At 39.7% G+C, this 23,918-nt stretch overlaps 1 long non-coding RNA gene across 1 annotated transcript in view; it reads left to right on the forward strand.

Moving 5' to 3' along the window:
- LOC118152259 (uncharacterized) overlaps positions 1–23,918 on the forward strand; it is a 135,208-nt gene that overhangs the window by 26,023 nt on the left and 85,267 nt on the right. The gene's annotated exons all lie outside the window — the stretch shown is intronic.

Here is a 23,918-nt window from a genome sequence, read left to right on the forward strand (position 1 = left end):
GCCTTAGAGAGATACAGTAATATTAAGGGTTCCTGTCCGTGACTCCAGAAGTGCATTTACCAAGTTCTCTAGGATTACCGTGCCCACTCATCACAGTGGTGTTAAAAGGAGAAAGTCAAGCTTAGCCAGGGAGGAGGTGGCACATATCTGAAAAGAAATCTGCAAAACCCTGGAAGTGGCCACCATTCCTGCATGTTTAACTTTACACACAGGTGGTCTCAATTCTCACTTTTTGTTCAACAAATGTGTCCTAAATCATATGTCATACCAGTGAATTTGGTGAATGAAAACATATCTTCTCATTGGAAACAAATGTCTCACTTCAGAGATATTTAATTGGAATATCTGGTTGACCTTTAGTTGATAGTGACTCTCATCTGTATGTTATTTATCTAGACAAATTTCTTCATTACATTTTCCATAATGGATATAATTTAATACATGTAAAGAAATCACCTAGTCCAATAATCTTAAACTTTAGGACCAGAGGTCACCGAGGGCAGCGAAGGTAAAGCACGGGACCAGAATGCTAGCACTGTCTGGATCAGTGTGTCCACAGACACACCGGCTACTTGAAGTATCACATTTTAGGTTCCAAAGGGGCTGAGAACCACTGGGATAGACTCTTTCATATATGGGAGCTCCCAGATGGGTTAATCTTGTTGGACAAGAAGACAGCAAGGGAGCAGTGGGGCTCGTTGCTCCCAGACTGGAGCTCCTCCTGTCATAATCTGTCACCTAAATAGAAGTCCTTGTGGGGGAATCCTTTGGCTGTACCCCCTCAGTCGTCCTGTAGTAATATCATTTGTGGGGGAATCCTTTGGCTGTACCCCCTCAGTCGTCCTGTAGTGATATCATTTGTGGGGGAATCCTTTGGCTGTACCCCCTCAGTCATCCTGCAGTGATATCATTTGTGGGGGAATCCTTTGGCTGTCCCCCCTCAGTCGTCCTGCAGTAATATCATTTGTGGGGGAATCCTTTGGCTGTACCCCCTCAGTCGTCCTGCAGTGATATCATTTGTGGGGGAATCCTTTGGCTGTACCCCCTCAGTCGTCCTGCAGTGATATCATTTGTGGGGGAATCCTTTGGCTGTACCCCCTCAGTCGTCCTGCAGTGATATCATTTGTGGGGGAATCCTTTGGCTGTACCCCCTCAGTCGTCCTGCAGTGATATCATTTGTGGGGGAATCCTTTGGCTGTACCCCCTCAGTCGTCCTGCAGTGATATCATTTGTGGGGGAATCCTTTGGCTGTTCCCCCTCAGTCGTCCTGCAGTGATATCATTTGTGGTATTGGTCTGAAAGCATTTGTTGTTCTCCTTTTGATTTTCCAGGGTGGTATGGAAATGGAAGACTGATGAATGGATGAATAGATATGGATGGGAAATTATCTGTACTATAATTTCTTCTTGCTGATCTTAACCCATTTCCCTTTGCCTGCAGTGGCAAAGGGAATATGTGGATATTGTCCCCTTAGCCAAGAAAATGTTCCTTTTAGGCATTCCTGGGCCTGTCTCTGTTATCCTAATGCCTTTGACTGAGGCTACAAAGCTGATGTGTGGAACATCCAGGAAGTGCACTCTCTTCGATAGGATTCCCAGAAGACCTGCCACCTGCCAGTTCTGTTCTGTTTTCCTGATGAAACATTGCTCACTGTGAAATCAAACATTTGCAGAAGGCCTCAGATCTCCTTGAAGAGCTCACTAAGATTCAGGAGCCTTGATTTTATTCTGGAATCTGACACCAGTGTGCTCTACAGTTCATTGAGTTCTTCTAGTTATCTCTCCCTCTCACTCATTCATGTGTAGGATTAAGTAAGACGTTTTCCCCTTCTTTGAAAATGTTAGTACTTATTTTCAGGAATTCAATTCAGATATTCCAAATGTCTCCAACATGCATATAAAACACTATAGTAGACACTTTGGGGCAGAATGTAAAGAAAAAACTAAGAACTTTATGATGATGATGACGTTATTTCTATTTTATGTATGAGTAAACTGAGGCTTGGTGAAGCTAATTATATTGCACAAGGTCACCAACCTAGGAAGAGCCGGAATTCAAACCCATGCCAGTTTGATTTCAAAGGCTATGTCCTTCTCATTGTCTCATGTTTGCTACAAAGATGATTGGAATATGGCTTCTTTCTCCAAGGGGCTTTAAGCCTGGAAAAGATGAGAGAGAAACTATAACTCGTAGGGTGTTCTGTAAATTCTGCAAAATATACAAAAATACAGAGCTATGCAAGAATGATAAATGTGAAAATTATTTAAAGTTATGTATGGTTCTTTGTTATTGGTTATGTTGTTACCACGGCTACAGCTTGAACCTCTCTTACAGTTTTGAATTAAAAGCTACACAGATGTATATGCAGATATGCTGACATTAACGGACAAAGTCATGCCACAGATGACAGCAAATGCCAATGTCAGAGATGTTCAGGGAACTTTAAACTTTCCAGTAGCTGTGAGGAGCAGGTACTGGTGTAATCCCTGACTCGACACCATCCTCTCCAACTGTAGTTTGCAACTGAGCCCTCTCCATGGTTCAGTGACACAGCTGGCTCCTCAAGAAATCAATGCTGATCTGAGCTTGTCCTGCTGCTGCTACCTAAGGGCAAGTTAACACCATTCCCCAAATGTGGGAACGAAGGATTTCAGAAGTCCCAGGGCAACATTCTGTAAGGAATCAAACACTCATGCTCTGCAAAGGTTAAACCCCAGGCCAGATTCCAGATTCTTATCCTCCAAAGCTCTATGAGAGAACTGTTACTGCCTTCAGAGACTATGGCTCTGGCTCAATAAAAACAAACCAATTTATAACTGTGTTACAGACACAGTCCACTTGTAACTCCATTAAGAGGCATTACATGCTAGATGTGCAGCCCCGTGACCATTGTAGCTGCCAGACCCAAAGCAAAGATTCATTTGCTTTTAAGATATGACCTTCCTGGGATCAGACCCACCAAGCTCTGGATGCCCAGAAGGCTGCTCAGGTTGGAACATCTGTAGCCCCTGCCTTGGAGATTAAGAAACACTTGTTCCAGCTGTAAGCCTCGCCAAATGTCTCTGCATCACAGAAATGAGATCTGGCCAGCGTGGAATGCAGGGGGCCCCCAGCTTGCATCACATTCTTCCAGGCTTAATCTACTCAACAACAAAAGTGGAAACAGCTTTCTAGCCCCGCTTAGCCAACTGAATGTACAGTATAATCTAACATTGCTATATGGCAGCCTTAACTGTAGTGAACTCTATACCATGTTCCCCTAGAGAGCTATGCAGTGCTTCCTTCCCTGAAGGCACGAGTTTTGGAACAACAGTTTTTCAATAGGAAAAAGAATAACCTAACATACACTTAGAAAAAGGTGAAGCTTTAAATGGCAATGACAGTTTAGTGAATGTGTGTCTTTAAATTGTTTCCTTTATTTAACTGAACAGATAAGAAGTTCTGTATGTGGCACAATAAAACAGAACAAGTGGTTCTGGGACTTCTATGTAGGAGACTATACCTTGTGTAAGTGTGGACCAAATACTTAGTGTACATGACCTTTTTAGTGTATCTCTCCATAACATTATTCCTAGGAGCAGGAACTGAGAAAGCCAACTTGGAGCTGCCTTCACAAAGCACGGCAAAGTGAGTGCTCCGAACTGGTTCCAGGAGAGCTGGAGCCCTGATTGTGGTCGAAGATACTTAGACTTTCTTGACTGTCTCAGCCACCCCCCTGGAGGAGGACTTTTCATCTAGTGTGTGTTTAGTAGTTTCTTGACACTAAAGCCGTAATTTAAAATATTATTTCTAACAAGGGCCCTCTTGCCACTTGAGTTGTCTCATTTTAATTTCTTCTGTCCTGTTTCTTTATTCAGAGATAATATAATAGGGTATTCTGGAAAAGACTTGGAGCTCAGAAGGTTTTTTTCTTGTTTTGTTTTTAAGAAACTCTGGGCCAGGCTCAGTGGCTCAAGCCTATAATCCCAGCACTTTGGGAGGCCGAGGTGGGTGGATCACAAGGTCATGAGATTGAGACCATCCTGGACAACATGGTGAAACCCCATCTCTACTAAAAATACAAAAATCAGCTGAGCATGGTGGCACACGCCTGTCATCCCAGCTACTCAGGAGGCCGAGGCAGGAGAATTGCTTGAACCCAGGAGTCAGAGGTTGCGGTGAGCCGAGATCATGCCACTGCACTCCAGTCTGGATAACAAGAGCAAAACTTCATCTCAAAAAAAAGAAACTCTGAAGAAAAACCAAGAATAATGTCATTTAAAAATTGTATATTTAGAAGACCCTATCATCTCAGCCCAACATCTCCTTAAACTGTTAAGCAAATTCAGCAAAGTCTCAGGATACAAAATCAATGTGCAGAAATCACAAGCATTTCTATACACCAATAACAAACAGAGAGCCTAATCAAGAGTGAACTCCCATTCACAATTGCTACAAGAAAACAAAATACCTAGGAAAACAACTAACAAAAATGTAAAGGACCTTTTCAAGGAGAACTACAAACCACTGCTCAATGAAATAGGAGAGGACACAAACAGATGGAAAAACATTCCATGCTCATGGTTAGGAAGAATGAATATCATGAAAATGGTCATACTGCCCAAAGTATTTTATAGATTCAATGCTATCCCCATCAAACTACCATGGATCTTCTTCACAGAACTGGAAAAAAAAAACACCTTAAACTTCATGTGAAACCAAAAAGAGCCTGCATAGCCAAGACAATCCTAAGCAAAAGAACAAAGCTGGAGGCATCACGCTACCTGACTTCAAACTATTCTACAAACCTACAGTAATCAAAACAGCATGGTACTGGTACCAAAACAGAGATACAGACTAATGGAGCAGAACAGAGGCCCTGGAGGCAACGCCACACATCTACAACCATCTGATCTTTGACAAACCTGACAAAAGCAATGGGGAAAGGATTCCCTGTTTAATAAATGGTGTTGGGAAAACCATTTGTTTCTGGCCATGTGCAGAAAGCGGAAACCTGACCCCTTCCTGACACCTTACACTAAAATTAACTCCAGATGGATTAAAGACTTAAACATAAGATCTAAGGCCATAAAAACCCTAGAAGAAAATCTCGGCAAAACCATTCAGGACATAGGCATAGGCAAGGACTTCATGACTAAAACACAAAAAGCACTGGCAACAAAAGCCAAAATAGACAAATGGTATCTAATTAAACTTAAAAGCTTCTGTACAGGAAAAGAAACAATCATTAGAGTGAACTGGCAACCAATAGAATGAGAAAAAATTTTTGTAATCTACCCATTTGACAAAGGACTAATATCCAGAATCTATAAGGGACTGAAACAGATTTACAAGAAAAAAACAAACCCATCCAAAAGTGGGCAAAGGACACGAACAGACAGTTTTCAAAAGAAACATATATGAGGCCAACAAACATGAAAAAATGCTCATCATCACTGGTCATTAGAGAGATGCAAATCAAAACCACATTGAGATACCACCTCACGCCAGTTAGAATGGCGATCATTGAAAAATCTGGAGACAGCAGATGCTGGAGAGGATGTGGAGAAATAGGAACACTTTTACACGGTTGGTGGGAGTGTAAACTAGTTCAACCATTGTGGAAGACAGTGTGGCGCTTCCTCAAGGACCTATAAATAGAAATTCCATTTGACCCAGCAATCCCATTACTGGGTATATATCCAAAGGATTATAAATCATTTTGTTATAAAGACACATTCACATGTATGTTCATAGCGGCACTGTTTACAATAGTAAAGACCTGGGACCAATCCAAATGCCCATCAACAATAGACTGGACATGGAAAATATGGTACATATACACCATGGAATACTATGCAGCCATAAAAAAGATGATTTTGTGTCCTTTGTAGGGATATGGATGAATCTGGAAACCATAATTCTCATCAAACTGACATAAGAACAGAAAACCAAACACTGCATGTTCTCACTCATTAAGTGAGTGTTGAACAATGAGAATACGTGGACACAGGGAGGGAGCCTCACACACTGGGGTCTGTTGGGAGGGGCAAGGGAGGGACAGTGGGGGTGGTTGGGGAGGTCAGGGAGGGATAACATGGGGAGAAATGCCAAATGTGGGTGACGGGGGGATGGAGGCAACAAACCACATTGCCATGTGTGTACCTATGCAACAATCCTGCATGATCTGCCCATGTACCCCAGAACCTAAAGTACAATTAAAAAAAAAAAAGAAAATAAAAAAAATTCTTTTAGTTATTTCCTGCCTTAATAGAAATGGAGGGTTGAGTTTACTTTTGGGGTATATTATCTTATTAATTCTAAATATTTTTTATGAGGTAGGGTCTCACTATGTTGTCCAGGCTGGTCTGAAACATTGGGCTCAAGCAATCTTCCCACCTCAGTCTCTTCTCAAGTAGCTGTGATTACAGGTCTATGCCTCCATGCCTCCTATTCTTTTTATTCTGGTTTTATTCTATTCTAGTTTTATTCAAAACTAAAAACCAAACAGAAGTATTTTAATGGTAGACCCATTTCATTAAACACAAATATATACCATTGGTTCTTGGAAGAAAAATTAAACACAGTAAAACAAACCCAAAATGAGAAATTAAATGTTCTATTGGTAATGTAGCCACTGATTTAAACTTGAGATTAGTAATATTGTCTTCTCCTTCTTATATTTATTCTGTATCCATAACACAGAGGTGTCCAGCATAGAGCAGGCACTCAGCACTTATATGTTGACTGCCTGACTTGTCTCTACCACTTTTGTAGTTGTACAGGTTTCTTTGTTCCAGATTGGGTTCATCTCTCATCTTATACTGCAGTTGGGTGGGCCTCATCTTAGCAAATGTTATATGTTTCTCAAATTGTGTGTAATTTAAATTCTTAAAAAAATAATCATTTAAAATGCACCAAGGGAAAACCATTTTGAGAGCCCTACTGTGAATTATTTTTGGTGATCATCTTAGGAAGAAAGGGCTACTACCATTGATGTAATTGATAGTCTTTGCTGCCCCCACCCCAGAAAGGTCTGTGTTGTTTTTGTTACATATGTACTTACTAGAAATAATTTCTCACAATACTAATTTCCGCTGAATATTTCTGCTGAGATTTTACAGGAAAGTCTTTTCTGGTTTTATGTAGCTTTTGTTTACTGGTAGGATGAGATCTTCTTCTCATTGGAAGCTTAAGAGGGGAAGAATCTGGAAGGAGTGAAATTTGTTTTGTTGTTTCTCAACTAACCACTATATGAGTATAGTAAGAAGCAGAGGGCAAATGGGTAGAGAACAAATGTAAGTTGGAAAATTCATGCAGAACCCCAAGAAAGAGGACAAGTGAAGATAAAGCCCAAACAGGACTAAAGTTACCATATACATTCAAAAAAGAATCCTATTCATGCCTGCAAGATATAATATATTACTGAGGAGACAAACTACTGTCAAATATATGTCATGCCAATAAAGAAAGGAGAAGAGCCGAGCATGATGATTCACACCTGTAATCCAAGCCAAGGAGGCCAAGGCAGGCAGATCACAAGGTCAGGAGTTCGAGACCAGCCTGACCAACATGTTGAAACCCTGTCTCTACTAAAAATACAAAAGTTGGCCAGGCATGGTGGCATGTATCTATAATCCCAGCTACTCAGGAGGCTGAGGAAAAAGAATTACTTGAACCTGGGAGGCAGAGGCTGAAGTGAGCCAAAATCATGCTACTGTACTCCAGCCTCGGCAACAGAGTGAGACTCTGTCTCAAAAAAAAAAAAAAAAAAAATGGAGAAGAAATCCCAAAATCAATAAAAATGTTTGATTACATTGTATTATGGTTGCCTAAATGCATTTTAAAATATTATTTTCTCAGATACTGAAGAATCTTCTCATAATACCTATTGATTACATGGGTTCAATGCCCTGTAAGTCTAATAATGTTCCCAGAATTGCTGCAACTATAGATTATAACAGCCTAATGAATCACAGTTGTTGAGCTCCTAAGGCAAGTGTGAATCCAGTCCCTTTTTCCTGCAGAATAAAGGTTCACTGCTGTGCATGTCATTTAAAAGTATTCAGCTCACAAAAAGCTATAGCTAACAAAAGGTCCAACAAGGTGGAAGAAAAATAGATCGATTTAATTCCTCTGAGCTCAACATCAACATGTTTTGGGCTGACAGGTAAATATTGACTGAAACAGATGTGAGGGCTTCAGGACATGCAGAAAAAAAATCCTTGCCCTATTCCTGGACAAAAGCCACAGTTGTCATTTTTCTAAATGATAAGAAAAGGTTATTGGAAGTCAGGCATTTCATGGCATAGTCACATAGAACTTCCTTTTACCTCTTTAGGAAAGGTAGAAAATCCTGTCACCTGCCTAAGGAGATGACAAAAACTTCTAAAGAGGGAGAGAGAGAGAGAAATCAGGAGTGTGGTGCAGTGATTACATGATGTGTTACAATATGGAACTAGTGCTGAATAACTGGCCAGAGGTGACTAGAGATTCAGGTTAGAGTAACTTCTTTAAGCCAAGAATGTGTGAAGTTAGTTCCAAAATGAACCATTCTGTACTCGCTCTGAACAAATTTGGTTTTTACAAATTCTACTGCAATATAGCAAATTGTCTCTGTAACTTGTACCTGAATATGAATTAATTTTGTGGTCTACAGTAGGTTCAATATTAAGTAGGGGCAGTAAGTGGGGCCATAACATTTTACGGCAAATTACTTTATGCTTCTTATGGAGGTTAAGACATAATTCCCTGACTGAATAATGAATACCAGTAATAGCATTATCCAGACACGAAGGCAAACTGCAGTACAATGTAAATGTAATTTTCATTTACACCTAATATTTATTGTATCACTTTTATGTAACAGGCACTATTCTAGGTGTGTTTCATGTATCAGCTCACTTAATCCACATTCGATCCTATGGTGTAGTAGAGTGGCCAAGGTTAGTCAGTCCTCCATGATATTTCTACTGTGTTCCATGCCCTGGGTTCTATGCTAGTTCAGGCCTCACCATTTCTCTCCTGGAGCTCTGTGGTGCTATCCAATGGGTCCTCTTGCCTACAGTGTATACGCTGCACCCACGTTGATTTTCCTGAGGTCAACCCAGTTCTTAGCTAAATTAGAAGCAGATGTTTACTTAGAACAGGTGAAGAATCTGCACTTTTCTGGAAAAGCTACTTACTGTAGACACTTTCAGGCAAATGAGCAGCATGAGAGAAAAGGATTAATGGGCAGAGACAGCGGAGCAGGCCAGAGTCAGAGCTGTGTTATGAAGAGTGAAGAAGGCAGATTCAAAGGCAAGTCAGGATGGTTGCTGTAGGCTAGATCAAAATGTGCTTTTCTCAGTCAGGAGATAAAGGGGGAATATGCTGGAGGTTGGCAGATGGAATATACAGGGACCAAGCTTGGCAGAGCCCACAGCCCCAGGTTCCTTGAGGTCTAATGTAAGGGAGAGCGAGCCTATTGGTTAGAGGAGAATGTAGGTAAAATGTACCATCCTTTGTCTCCCTTTGCTCACAGGTCTTACTTTTCCTTCTCTCATGCCTTTTCATTGTTGACTTAAGAATATCACATCAATATATTTCCTTAAAAAGATTTGTGAAGAAGGCCTCACTTTGGACAGGTGCTACCCCATATCCCCAAACTCAGCCTCAATTCTGATGCCTGGAGCCAACCCAGAAAAAACAGCTTTGTAAATAGTCCACGAACCTGTCTAGATCCTGTTTGACACTGGTGCCAAATGCAAACCACTGTGGCTGAGCAGTGTGGCCCATCCCTGGCCCTGACGGGGCTGATAAGGAGGAACTAGAATCTGGTGAGCTAACTACTTTGGGCTTCATTAGCTTAGAACCCATGCTCTATGAACTCATCCATGTCTCTGCTTTTGTGTTTTCCTTGCTTTGCTTTGGTTGTTCTTCCACTGTTGTAGTTGCCTACATCTAAACTCAACCTCCAGGACCCTGAATTCAAATTTCAGGTTCCTTAACCAGTTTACTAAGTAGAACATCCTGAGGAGTGGAAAGAGGATGACAAAGAGGTTAGGAGCACACACTTAGAGTCAGAACTAGGTAAGAATCCTACCCTTTAGTATCTATGTGGCCCTGAAAAAGTTCCTTTTCCTTGTTTCTTTCCATGACAAATGAAGATAGTAAGTCACTAATAAAACATTATAACAATTATATAATATAGGTAAAATGCTTAGTACAAACCCTAGTCCATAGTATAATAAAATCTCATAAATGAAATTTTTTTTTCTTTTTTTTTAAATTTTACTTTAAGTTCTGGGGTATATGTGCAGATCTTGCAGGATTGTTACATATGTATACACATGCCATGGTGGTTTGCTGTCTCCATCCTCCCATCACCTACATTAGGTATTTCTCCTAATCCTATCCCTCCCCAATCTCCCCAACTGCTGCTGTATCTCCCTAGCCCCCCCACCCCAACAGACTCCAGTGTGTGATGTTCCCCTCCCTGTATCTATGTATTCTCATTGTTCAACACTCACTTAATGAATGAGAACATGCAATGTTTGGTTTTCTGTTCTTGTGTCAGTTTGCTGAGAATGATGGTTTCCAGCTTCATCCATGTCCCTGAAAAGGACATGAACTCATCCTTTTTTATGGCTGCATAGTATTCCATGGTATATATGTGCCACATTTTCTTTATCCAGGCTATCTTTGATGGGCATTTGGGTTGGTTTAAAGTCTTTGCTATTGTAAACAGTGTCACAATGAACATATGTGTGCCTGTGTCTTTATAATAGATTGATTTATAATCCTTTGGGTATATACCCAGTAATTGGATTGCTGGGTCAAATAGTATTCTATTTTAGATCCTTGAGGAATTGCCACATTGTCTTCCACAATCGTTGAACTGATTTACACTCCTACTAACAGTGTAAAAGCGTTCCTGTTTCTCCAAATCCTCTCCAGCATCTGTTGTCTCCAGATTTTTTAATGATCGCCATTCTAACTGGCATGAGATGGTATCTCAATGTCGTTTTGATTTGCATTTCTCTAATGACCAATGATAATGAGCATTTTTTCATATATTTGTTGGCCATATAAAGTTATTCTTTTGAAAAGTGTCTGTTCATATCCTTCACCCACTTTTTGATGAAGCTGTTTGTTTTTTTCTTGTATATTTGTTTTTAGTTCCTTATAGATTCTGGATATTAGTCTGTTGTCACATGGGTAGCTTGCAAAAATTTTTTCTCATTCTGTTGGTTGCCAGTTCACTCTAATGATTTTTTCTTTTGCTGTGCAGAAGCTTTTAAATTTAATTAGATACGATTTGTCTATTTTGGCTTTTGTAGACATTGCTTTTGGTGTTTTAGTCAATAAGTCCTTGCTTATGCCTATGTCCTGAATAGTACTGCCTAGGTTTTCTTCTAGGGTTTTTATGGTCTTAGGTTTTATGTTTAAATCTTTAATCCATCTGGAGTTAATTTTTGTATAAGGTGTAAGGAAGGGCTTCAGGTTCAGCTTTATGCACAAGGCTAGTGAGTTTTCCCAACACCATTTATTAACAGGAATCCTTTCCCCATTGCTTGTTTTTGTCAGGTTTGTCAAAGATCAGATGGTTGTAGATGTGTGGCTTTACTTCCAAGGCCTCTGTTTTATTCCATTGATCTATATCTCTGTTTTGGTACCAGTACCATGCTGTTTTGATTACTGTAGAATTGTAGAATAGTTTGAAGTCAGGTAGCGTAGTGCCTCCAGCTTTGTTCTTTTGCTTAGGATTGTCTTGGCTATGCAGGCTCTTTTTTGGTTTCACATGAAGTTTAAGGTGTATTTTTTTTCCAGTTCTATGAAGAAGATCCATGGTAGTTTGATGGGGATTGCATTGAATCTATAAATTACTTTGGACGGTATGGTCATTTTCACAATATTCATTCTTCCTAACCATGAGCATGGAATGTTTTTCCATCTGTTTGTGTCCTCTCTTATTTCCTTGAGCAGTGGTTTGTAAGAAAGACCTTGAAGAGGTCTTTCACACCCTTTGTTAGTTGTATACCTGGGTATTTTATTCTCTTTGTAGCAATTGTGAATGGGAGTCTGCTCATGATTTAGCTCTCTGTTTGTTGGTGTATAGGAACGCTTGTGATTTTTGCACACTGCTTTTTATATCCTGATACTATGCTGATATTACTTATCATCTTAAGGAGATTTTGGGCTAAGATGATGGGGTTTTCTAAATATATTATTATGTTATCTTCAGATAGAGACAATTTGACTTACTCTTTTCCTAATTGAATGCTCATTATTTCTTTTTCTTGCCTGATTACTCTGGATAGAACCTCCAATATTTTGTTGAATAGGAATAGTGAGAGAGGGCACCCTTGTCTAGTGTCAGTTTTCAAAAGGAATGCTTCCAGTTTTTGCCCATGCAGTATTATATTGGCTGTGGCTTTGTCATAAATAGCTTTCTATTATTTTAAGATATGATCCATCGATACCTAGTTTATTAAGCCCTTGATTTTTAGCATAAAGGGATGTTGAATTTTGTCAAAGGCCTTCTCTGCATCTATTGAGTTAATCATGTGGTTTTTGTCTTTGGTTCTGTTTATGTGATGGATTACATTTATAGATTTGCATATGTTGAACCAGCCTTGCATCTCCAGGTTGAAACCTACCTGATAGTGTTGGATAAGCTTTTTGATGTGCTGTTGCATTTGGCTTGCCAATGTTTTATTGAAGATTTTTGCATCGATGTTCATCATGGATATTGGCCTGAAATTTTCTTTTTTAGTTGTATCTCTGCCAGGTTTTGGTATCAGGATGATGTTGGTCTCATAAAATGAGTTAGGGAGGATTCCCTTTTTTTGTATTGTTTTGAATAATTTCAGAAGGAATGATACCAGTTCCTCTGTGTACGTCTGGTAGAATTTGGCTGTGAACCCGTCTGGATCTGGACTTTTTTTCATTGGTAGACTATTAATTGCTGTCTCAACCTCAGACCTTGTTCTTGGTCTATTCAGGGATTCAGCTTCTTCCTGGTTTAGTCTTGGGAGGCTGTAAGTGTCCAGGAATGTATCTATTTCTTCTAGATTTACTGGTTTATGTGCATAGAGTTGTTTGTAGTAATCTCTGATAGTAGTTTGTATTTCTGTGGAATCGGTGGTGAGATCCCCTTTATCATTTTTATTGCATCTATTTGATTATTCTCTCTTCTCTTTTTTATTAATCTGGCTAGTGGTCTATCTATTTTGTTGATGTTTTCAAAAAACCAGCTCCTGGATTTATTGATTTTTTTGAAGTGTTTTTTGTGTCTCTATCTCCTTCATTTTGGCTCTGATCTAAGTTATGTCTTGTCTTCTGTTGGCTTTGAATTTGTTTGATCTTGCTCCTTCAGCTCTTTTAATTTCGATAATAGGATGTCAATTTTAGATCTTTCCTCACTTCTCATATGGACATTTATTGCTTTAAATTTCCCTCTAGACACTGCTTTAAATGTGTCCCAGAAATTTTGGTATGTTGTGTCTTCATTCTCATTGGTTTTGAAGAACATCTTTATTTCTGCCTTCATTTCATTGTTTATCTAGTAGTCATTCAGGAGCAGGTTGTTCAGTTTCCACGTAGTTGTGCAGTTTTGAGTAAGTTTCATAATCCTGAGTTCTAATTTGATTGCACTGTGGTCTGAGAGACTGGTTGTTATAATTTATGTTCTTTTGCATTTGCGGATGAGTGATTTATGTCCAATTATGTGGTCAGTTTTAGAGTAAGTGCAATGTGGTGCTGAGAGGAATGTATATTCTGTGGATTTGGGGTGGAGAGTTCTGTAGATATCTGTTAGGTTTGCTTGGTCCAAATCTGAGTCCAAGTCCTAGATATCCTTGTTAATTTTCTGTCTGGTTGATCTGTCTACTATTGACAGTGGAGTGTTAAAGTCTCCCACTATTCTTGTGTGGGAGTCTAAGTCTCTTTGTAGGCCATTAAGAATTTGCTTTATGTATCTGGGTGCTCCTGTATTGGGTGCGTATATATTTAGGATAGTTAGCTCTTCTTGTTGCATTGATCCTTTTACCGTTATATAATGTCCTTCTTTGTCTCTTTTGATCTTTGTTGGTTTAGAGTCTATTTTATCAGAGACTATGATTGCAACCCCTGCTTTTTTCTGCTCTCTATTTGCTTCATAAATATTCCTCCATTCCTTTATTTTGAGTCTATATGTGTCTTTGCACATGAGATGGGTCTCCTGAATACAGCAAAATGACAGGTCTTGACTTTTTATCCAATTTGCCAGTTGGTGTCTTTTGATTGGGGCATTTAGCTCATTTACATTTAAGATTAATATTGCTATGTGTGAATTTGTTCCTGCCATTTTGATACTAGCTGATTGCATTGTCTGTTAGTTGATGCATTTTCTTCATTGTATTGATGGTCTTTACAATTTGGTACATTTTTGGAGTGGTTAGTACTGGCTATTCCTTTCCATGTTTAGTGCTTCCTTCAGGAGCTCTTGCAAGGCAGGCCTGGTGGTGATGAAATCTCTCAGCAATTGCTTGTCTGTAAAGGGTTTTATTTCTCCTTCACTTATGAAGCTTGGTTTGGCTGGATATGAAATTCTGGGTTGAAAGTTATTTCCTTTAAGGTTGTTGACTATTGGTCCTGACTCTCTTCTGGTTTGTAGGATTTCCAAGAGATCCACTATGTCTGATGGGCTTCCCTTTGTGGGTAACCCAACTTTTCTCTCTGGCTGCCCTTAGCACTTTTTCCTTTATTTCAACCCTAGTTAGTCTGATGATTATGAGCCTTGGGGTTGCTCTTCTTGAGGAATATCTTTGTGGTGTTTTCTGTATTTCCTGGACTTGTATGGTGGCCTGCCTTGCTAGGTTGGTGAAGTTTTCCTGAATAATAACCTGAAGAGTGTTTTCCAGCCTGGATTTATTCTCCCCATCATATTCAGGTACATGTATCAAACGTAGATTAGGTTTTTCACATAATCCCATATTTCTTGGAGGCTTTGTTCATTTCTTTTCACTATTTTTTTCTCTAATCTTGACTTCTCATTTTATTTCATTGAGTTGATCTTTAATCTCTAATATCCTTTCTTCTACTTGATCAATTCAGCTATTGAAACTTGTGTATGCTTCATGAAGTTCTCCTGTTGTGTTTTTAGCTCCATCAAGTCATTTATATTCTTCTCTAAGCTGGTTATTCTAGTTAGCATTTTCTCTAACCTTTTTTCAATGCTTTCAGTTTCTTTGCATTGGGTTAGAACATGTTCCTTTAGCTCAGAGAAGTTTGTTATTACCCACCTTCTGAAGCCTGCTTCTGTCAATTTGTCAAACTCATTCTCCATCCAGTTTTGTTCCCTTGCTGGTGAGGAGTTGTGATCCCTTGGAGGAGGAAAGGCAATCTTGTTTTTGGTGATTTTATCCTTTTTACTCTGGTTTCTTCCCATCTTCATGGATTTATCTACCTTTTGTCTTTGAAGTTGATGACTTTCGGTTGGGGTCTTTTAGTGGATGTCCTTTCTGTTGATGTTGAAGCTATTTCTTTCTGTTTTTAGTTTTCCTTCTAACAGTCAGGCCTCTCTGCTGCAAGACTGCTGAAGATCCACTCCAGAACTTGCTTGCCTAGGAATCACCCACCCAGGCTGCAGAACAGTAAGGGTTGCTGCCTATTCTTTCTGGCATCTTCGTCCCAGAGGGTAACTGCGAGATGTCAGCCAGAGCTGTCCTTTATGATCTGCCTCTTTGGATATACAGGGGTCAGGGAGCCACTTGAGGAGGCAGTCTGTCCCTTGTCAGAGCTCAAGTGCTGTGCTGGGAACTCCATTGCTCTCTTCTGAGCTACTGGGCAGGGACATTTAAGTCTGCTGCAGCAGAACTCACTATCACCTCCTTTTTCAGGTGCTCTGTCCCAGGAAGGTAGGGCTTTATTTATAAGTCCCTGATGAGCTGCTGCCTTTTTTCAGAGATGCTCTGCCCAGCAAGGAGAGACTCTTATCATAGTCTGCCTGCAGTGGCATTGCTGAGCTGAAGCGGGCTCTGCCCAGCTGCTGTGTAAACATCCTTATAGCTTTGTTTACACAGGTAAGGTTATAACTACCTCGGTAATGATGGACTGCCTTGGTAATGGTGGAATGCTTCGGTAATGGCGGACTGCTTCGGTAATGGCAGACTGCCTCAGTAATGGCAAACACCATTCTCCCCATGGAGCTCGACCTTCCAGGGTCAGGGAGCTCAAGCTGCTATGCTGGCTGCAAAACTCATTTCAGATTGCTGATCTTTGTTAAGATGGGACCTGCCGAGCCAGATCACCTGCCTCCCTGCTTTCAGCTACCTCTTTTTCAGGGTAATGTGTGGCTCTCTCTTGCAGGCATTGTAGGCGCCAGTTAAAAGGGCCACCCAGATTTGTGCTGGTTTTTGTGCTGGAATCCCATGGCACTTGTCAGCCAGTGGGAATCTCCTGGTCTGTGGGCCATAAAGACCACAGGAGAAGTGCAGTATCTGAACCAGAGTGCTGGAGTGGCTGGAAAAGCCCCTGATGACCTCTGTAGGGTAGAAGGGGTTGTCATCCAGTCTGCTGCACTTCTGGGGTGAGGCAATTCACCACCCTGAATAGGCTTGCCATCCTTGGCCTACACCCACTGTCCAACCAGTCCCATGGAGATGCACCTGGTTGGAAATGTGGTGATCACTAGCTCTCTGCATTACTCTTGCTGGGAACTGCAGTCAGGAGCTGTTCCTATTCGGCCATCTTGGTGGAGCTCCAATGAAAATACTTTTAATTTATCTGGTACCTAATAGTGTTTGGAATATTGGAAATATATAATAATTGGAGATATATAATAATACGTTCATTGGATTTAACTGCATTTTGTTTTTTTTAGTGGACATATTCAGTAAGTGTAGTGATGTGGTAGGAATTTACTACAAAGTTCTAGACATTTTCAGGACCCATCTAGAATCATGAAGAGCTGTCACTTGGTCCATGAAACAAGCTCACTAATGACCCATGTGTCTTCAGGTTTTAGTATGTTTGCTTTTAGACAGATACATGGACCTTTGAACTGAAAGCAAAAGTAGCACCAGGGCACTATGGCCAGGATCAGTTGCTGCTTGTGCTCCCACTTTTATGCACATCCTTATAGTTCACCAGAAAGTGAATTGCAACTCCTTGCTTAGTCACCAAAGACCATAGCTATACTAGGTCCACATGTGGCTCAGTTCCCCAACCCTAAAAAGAATTCTCTATCTTTTTGAAATATTCCTTCCTTTGATTTTAAAATAGTAAAATGAGCTATTTAATGAAATTATTTCTTTTGAGGAAAGCTCTACAATTTGAAATGACACAATAAGCTGCCAATGAAAAGAAGAATTGATACAAGAAATCACTTGAAAGGGGTTTTCCTAGGAGACAGACAGATCAGTCACCCAATCAATGATACTTATTGACTTCTGTGTGCTAAAAATGATGAATATGCAAACCATAGGACCCAAGATTAAGAGAAAAATGACTGAAGTACATAGCATGTTCTATGAATTTAGAGAAAGGAAAGATTGGTAGAATATGATGTGAACTTAGAGAATTATCTAAATATTCCCGCTTCCCTGCCTCCTTTTGCACCCCAATGAACTCACAAACTTTGGCCCAGAGAGCCAGGATGGTAAGGGGAAACCTCCAAGCCACAGCCAGTGAGTGAAAGAACTGCTGACCCCTGTCCAGAGCTTATAGTCTTGGATGTCTTCTCTGTGCCTTTGAGGCAAAATGGGGAGGTGGGGGCAGGCTCTTTGGATAAAGAGGACCTACATGGGTTTTGATGGATGGACGGATTTTGGAAAAGTAGAAAGGCGGGGAAAGTTATTACAGCTAGGGGAAATGATGAAAGTATGCAAAATTGGAAAAGTGGGACAATAAAAGATACATCCCCAGAACACTGCATGAATGAGTTTTATTGGTGGGTGGGATTCAGTTATGGGATTTAACAATCAATATAGGGCAGGTCCTTGAAATATGAGCATCTGCTTTTCTCGTTCTTGCTTTAAAATTTTTGAAGACTACTCATTGCCTAGAGAATAAAGTCCAAATTCCTTAATAGAGAATTAAGAGTCTTTCACACTTTTGGCTTAATCTACTTTCTCTGTTTCTCCTCTGCCACTTGAGATTAACATTCCCCAATCAGGTCTTGGTTACTATTATGACCCCATCATGTATTTATTAGGTTGGTGTAAACGTAATTGTGGTTTTTGCCATTACTCTCAAGGTAAAAACCGCAATTATGTTTGCACCAGCCTAATGTAATGTTCTTTCATAGGAAATGCCTTTTTTCTTTTTTGCCTAGCCTCTGTGAAGCCTTCCTCCAGCCTCACTTCCTCTGCTTTGAAGGTAGAATCAGTCATTTTCTCCTTTGCTGCCCCAATATCAGAGTTCCTCCCCCACGATGGCACTCTGTGTGATCAGGACTTTTTTATCTATACTGTGAGTGACTTGAGTAGAGAGACCTTCTACAATGCCTGAAATTTTATAAGCATATGTCATTCATAAATGTATCCTGAACTAATATGAAGCCTGAGTGAAGATTTGCCTATTAATTCCCAATGTATTAGAATTCATAAGGCAACTCCTCCAGAATGGTCAGTTTTGTGCTACAGCCTGTAGGAGGCTTGAACCAAAGAGTATACAAGTATGTTTTGGAGTGAGGAGAGTGGTTGCTTGATTGGGAGAGTTTTAATGATTAGATAGTTGTATACAAAGTCAAATGTGGGTGACAACACATAGCAGATATTTCAAGGTGGAGCAGACTTCTTACTGAGGAACATGAGGGCTATCTAACCTCCTAAATATTACCCTGTGTAAGGGGAACTGTAGACAAGAGAAACTGGATCTCAGTGCTTCCTAAAGTTTCTATAAATTGTTTCATGGATGGGGAATGGCTTGGAATTCCCAGTCACTGAATACTTGGCCATAGTATAGATTTAGAATACTCAAAACTAATGCACTCTCTTTACTAAAATCTGACAATTTGGTATACAGAAGAGGGTTGACTTGGTTGAGGACATGTTTTTCCTCTCTCTCTTTAGGTATAAGCCAAGACAGTTGTAAGCAGGGGACTCCCTGATTGCTTTTGCTTATGTTTGCCTATGTCCACCAGATGCTTCTATTCTTACCATAAAAGGGACACATGAGATCTGCATTATCTTCATGCCTGCTTTCCTCTGGGATCTGTGTTAGTCTCCTTCTTGCCTCCTGAGTTTCGGGAACCCCTGATTGTAAAAAGTCCCTAGGTCTCATCTTACCAGGCCAAAATAGGAATTAAGACATGAGGAAAGCTCACTGTGCAGAAGGAAAAGGAGAGAGCTAAAGGAATAGATGTCTGATAAGAACGCTTTTTTGCCTCACTAACATATCCATCCTGTAATTGATGGCTTTGTGTCTCCATGAGTCTCTGACTTTAGTTCTGTGTTGAGTAGATTTGGGAGAAGCCTAATGTGTCCAGGTCAAACATGTAGGATTCCATGAACTAAGAAATAAATTACTCCTCAAATTATTTTATTATAGCCTACTTGGCCATCATGAAGCCATTGATGAGCTTCTTTCTACTTGGGTGATCTGCTTAGTTATGAATATCTACATGGATACAAAGTAGAAGCAACTCCTTAAAATAAATATAGGTAATATTTTAAGGCTGGTTTCCAAGAAATCATCAGATCAAAATCTCATTCTAATTTCTCCAATCAACTGTGGTTATTTGCATTTTAACTGTACTGTATTTTAACTTGTGTGTCAAAATAACTTTAGCTTTTTCTTAAGAAAAAAGCTGACCTAAGGAAAGGAATTGCAGAGATAAATTGTCTCAGACATAGAAAATAATACTATGTCATACATGCTTCATTGTCTTAATATGTTTTTGTGCGAAGCATTTAAAAAAATTAAACCTCATATAATTTTACTCATACATACTTAGGGATGTGCCCTAGAAATTTACATATTTTCTGACATCCTTCCAATGATCATACCTAACACTGTTAATAATTCCTTGGTATCAATCTAATACCAATAACATTTTCACATTTTTCTGATTATCTAAAACAATTTTTTTTAGAATTAGCTGACTTAGGGTTCAAAGTCCACACATTGTATTTGAATGTTAATCACTTCAGCTGGATGCAATAGCTAACACCTGTAATCCTAGCCGCTCTGAAGAGAGGCTGAAGGCAGTGGATTGCTTGAGGCCAGGAGCTCAAGACCAGCCTGGGCAACACAGGGAGAACCCATATCTATCAAAGAAAAAAAAGAAAAATTATCTGGGCATGGTGGTGAGTCTATGCTCCTAGCTTCTAGGGATGCTGAGATAGGGGAATCATCTGAGCCAGAATCAAGGCTGCAGGGAGCTATAATGATGCCACTGCACTCCAGCATGAGTGACAATGTGAGAATCTCTTGAAAAAACAGAAACCCACTAAATCTAGAGCAGTTCCTAGCCCACCTCAAGGTCTCATATTCTTGATTTGTGCATTTTCTCACTGCATCATTTGATGTGGTTTTTTCTGTCTCCTATAAACTGGATCTTAGTTTTGATTACATTAGGTTCAACCTTTATAGAGGGTGGATGGGTGCACAAATAATTTATAGATGGTCCTGTGTCATTCCTATTGCATCACATCAGGAGGTATGTGATATTTGGTTGTTCCACCTACATGGTAGTTCAAGACAGTTCACACAAACTATAGCTCATGCACCAAGTCCGGCCTGCTGCCAGTTTTTGTAAATAAGGTGTTATGGGAACACAGCTACACTCATGTGGTCTATGGTAATGGTAGAGTTGAGTAGTTGCTACAGAGATGGTATAGGCTGCCAAGCCTAAAATATTCATCTGGTCCTTTACAAAAAATATTTGTTAACCCTTGGTTTAGTGTATACATTTCATAACAAACTTATCCTCCAAATGTGGAACCAAGGGCTCCAACTGAGAAATTGAACCTGCCTAATATCACACAGTGAGTAAGTGGAGTAAGCAGGGTCCACTAAGCCTTCTTTCTGTAGATCCTGTCTTTGCTCCTTCCCTGATCTTGTTGCCTTCCACTAAGCCATTCTGCTTCCTAAGTATCAAGTAGGCAGGTATCAGCAAAAGTTTTATTCTATCCCTACCCTGGCCCACTAGCATTCCAACAAAGCTAGAATTCAGACACTTGAATGATGCACAGAGAAGTAGTTGTAATCTGATGCTTTTAGGTGTTAAGTGACAGCAAATTAGACTCAAACTAACTTGAACAGTAATTTATTAACCATCTTAACCTGAAGCCAATGGTGCTCTCAAGGTCATGTGTTCATTCTGTTCCTCTGTTCTGTCTGCTTAGTGTTGATTTCACTTTTTTAAGTTAGTTCCAATCCTGATCTCAGATGGTGGCCAAGGGGCTACATGCATTCTTGCCACACCCAGCAGGAGAAAGGGAAGAGAAACCATACTTTCAAAGATGGCATATTATCCAGGTGTAGTCCTCACACTTGAAACTTCAGCACTTTGGGAGACCAAAGCAGATAGATTGCTTGAGCCCAGGAGCTCAAGAACAGCTTGGACAACATGGCAAAACCCCATCTCTACAAAACAAACAAACAAAGAAAAACAAAATTGATTGGGCATAGTGACTGCTCCTGTAGTCTATCAGCTACTTGGAGGCTGAGGTGGGAGGATTCCTTGAGCCCAGGAGATTGAGGCTGCAGTGAGCTGTGATTGCACAAGTGCACTCCAGCCTGGGTGATAGAGCAAGACCTTGTCTCAAAAACAAGAACAAAGAAAAGCCAGATGGCATATGAGTGTTTTTACCTTTAGTCTAATTAGGCCCCCATCTCCATCACCAGAGTACTAATTGTAGCCAAGAGAACCACATACATTAATTGGCTGGGAGTAATCAAGTCTCCTTCTGGGGCTAGAAGTGGAGTGGATACTTGAACAGCAATTAGGATTTTGTTAGAAAGGAGTGTGGGCAGGGGCAGGCAGGGAATGAAGGGGAGAATCAAGTTTTGGGAAAACTGTGGTTCCCAGTCTTTATGGGGGCTAATTTAGACATTGGATTCTTTATGGGCTAATAAGACCCCTATGTTCCTGCTGGGGAGAAAGAAATTCGGACGAAAGCTGCTATCTCTAATCAACTGTGTCTATCGTTCGTACACTAGGATGAGACTTGGTCTCAGGATGGAACATTTGTATGAGGTTTATATTTTATTAACTTTTAAATCCAAGGTTATCTTCATAGAAAAACTACAAATTTCCATCAATATACGACAAATTTACATATTTTTTTCAAAGATTTAAAACAAATTTGAAGAGAATAGCGCTTAAATGATAATGAACTATCAATTCGTTTCAGAAACTTGTAGCAGTAGATCTGCAGTAATGAAGGACAAAACAATCAGTAAGACCCAGAACTATATGAAGCATGGGCTTATTAGCCTAAGAAAAAAATGTTAAAAAAGCAACTGTAATTTATTTCTGTACTAACAACTTCTGGACATAATTATCTGACATAATTTGGATAATGCCAAGAACATTACATTTTTTGTATACTCTGTGTTATGAAGTTTGGAATGAGATAATGTAAAGGATGGATTTTTGGAAGATGTAGTTAAGTAGTTCTAAAATGTAACTGTCTGTTATAATCACCTGGAAAGTTTTTGTTAAATTCAGAAATTTTATTTTAATTGAGGTGGTGATGATTTTTAAAAAACTCCCCAGGTGATTCTAGTGTATAGTCAGCTTTAGTTGAATCTAAGGACAGCCCAAAAACCCTACCTCTGAGGCCTGGACCTCAGAGCTCAAGTCTAAGCCTGAGAGACTAATTATCATATTTAATTGATTCTGAGATATGCTCCATAGCTTCTGCCCACCTCTGCCAAATGCATCTCTGAAATTGGGTCATGATCAACCAAGGCAGGCACATAGACAGCTTGAGCACATGAGCACGTGCATCATCACCTGCAGGCAGAGTGACAGCAGATTGGAGGAAAATGCTGAGGCTAGTGTTCTCCTTTAAGAAATGCAGCATCACTCTCACTCACCATACATAGGTACTCAGAAGAGAAATATATGAGAAAATCTGTCTAAATAGATCTAGAAGATATTTCAAAAAATATAAAGAGAATAATTCTAAGTGAGAAGAAAACTTTGAGTTATAATTTAATTGGTAGCAATTTTGTTTTATTTCTTTGTGGAATATAATATTATCAGTGTTATCTTAGATTTGATGAAATATGGTAGCAATCACCTAGTGTTACAATAAATAAATAGAAACCACTGTTGATTATAAGTGGACCAACAATGACAAAAAAATCTTTGCTTATTATCACCTTTCTCTGTGGTAACTACTTAGTTATTTGAAAATTAGCTTCTCTCTCTTCTCATGATAAAGTTATCAATGTACTCCAATCAATTTTGAGCCCTCTATCCAGGTAGTTGTTTTTTTCCAGCCCCGCTTTTAACATCCATTGTCAACATTGATTTTAAGCCGTCATTAGCTGCCTTTATAGTATGACATGAAGGGTGCTGAGAAGCTTGTCCTGGACAAATACACTATCTTTCATCAATGCCCAGACTTTAATTGATAGAAATCTTTTTACTTTGAGTTATTATCATTGGATGCTGTTCAATAAATGCCTGAGAGAGGTGGTACATTAAACACCTCTTTCCCCACTAATAACGTAGTAAATTAGTTTATCACAACATTTTAATTGAGTGTGGCTATATGAGGATAGTATTTGATACAGAAGGGGGAAGAAAAAAGAGTAGAGAGATCTGTCCCAGGCAGTGGTATGTTGGTATGTGATTAAAAATGGACTAGACTTCAGGAAGAAAAAAAGCCCTGATATGTAAAACTTGCTAAATTCCATGGTGTAAATATCTCCACCATGACTGATTTCAAGGTACCAACCTCCTGTTACTGAATGTGAAGTTGAGAGTGAAACAAAGTGAAACCTGGGGAAATTCT

This window comes from Callithrix jacchus, chromosome 3 (assembly GCF_049354715.1).
Source record: "Callithrix jacchus isolate 240 chromosome 3, calJac240_pri, whole genome shotgun sequence".
Classification (NCBI taxonomy): domain Eukaryota; kingdom Metazoa; phylum Chordata; class Mammalia; order Primates; family Cebidae; genus Callithrix; species Callithrix jacchus.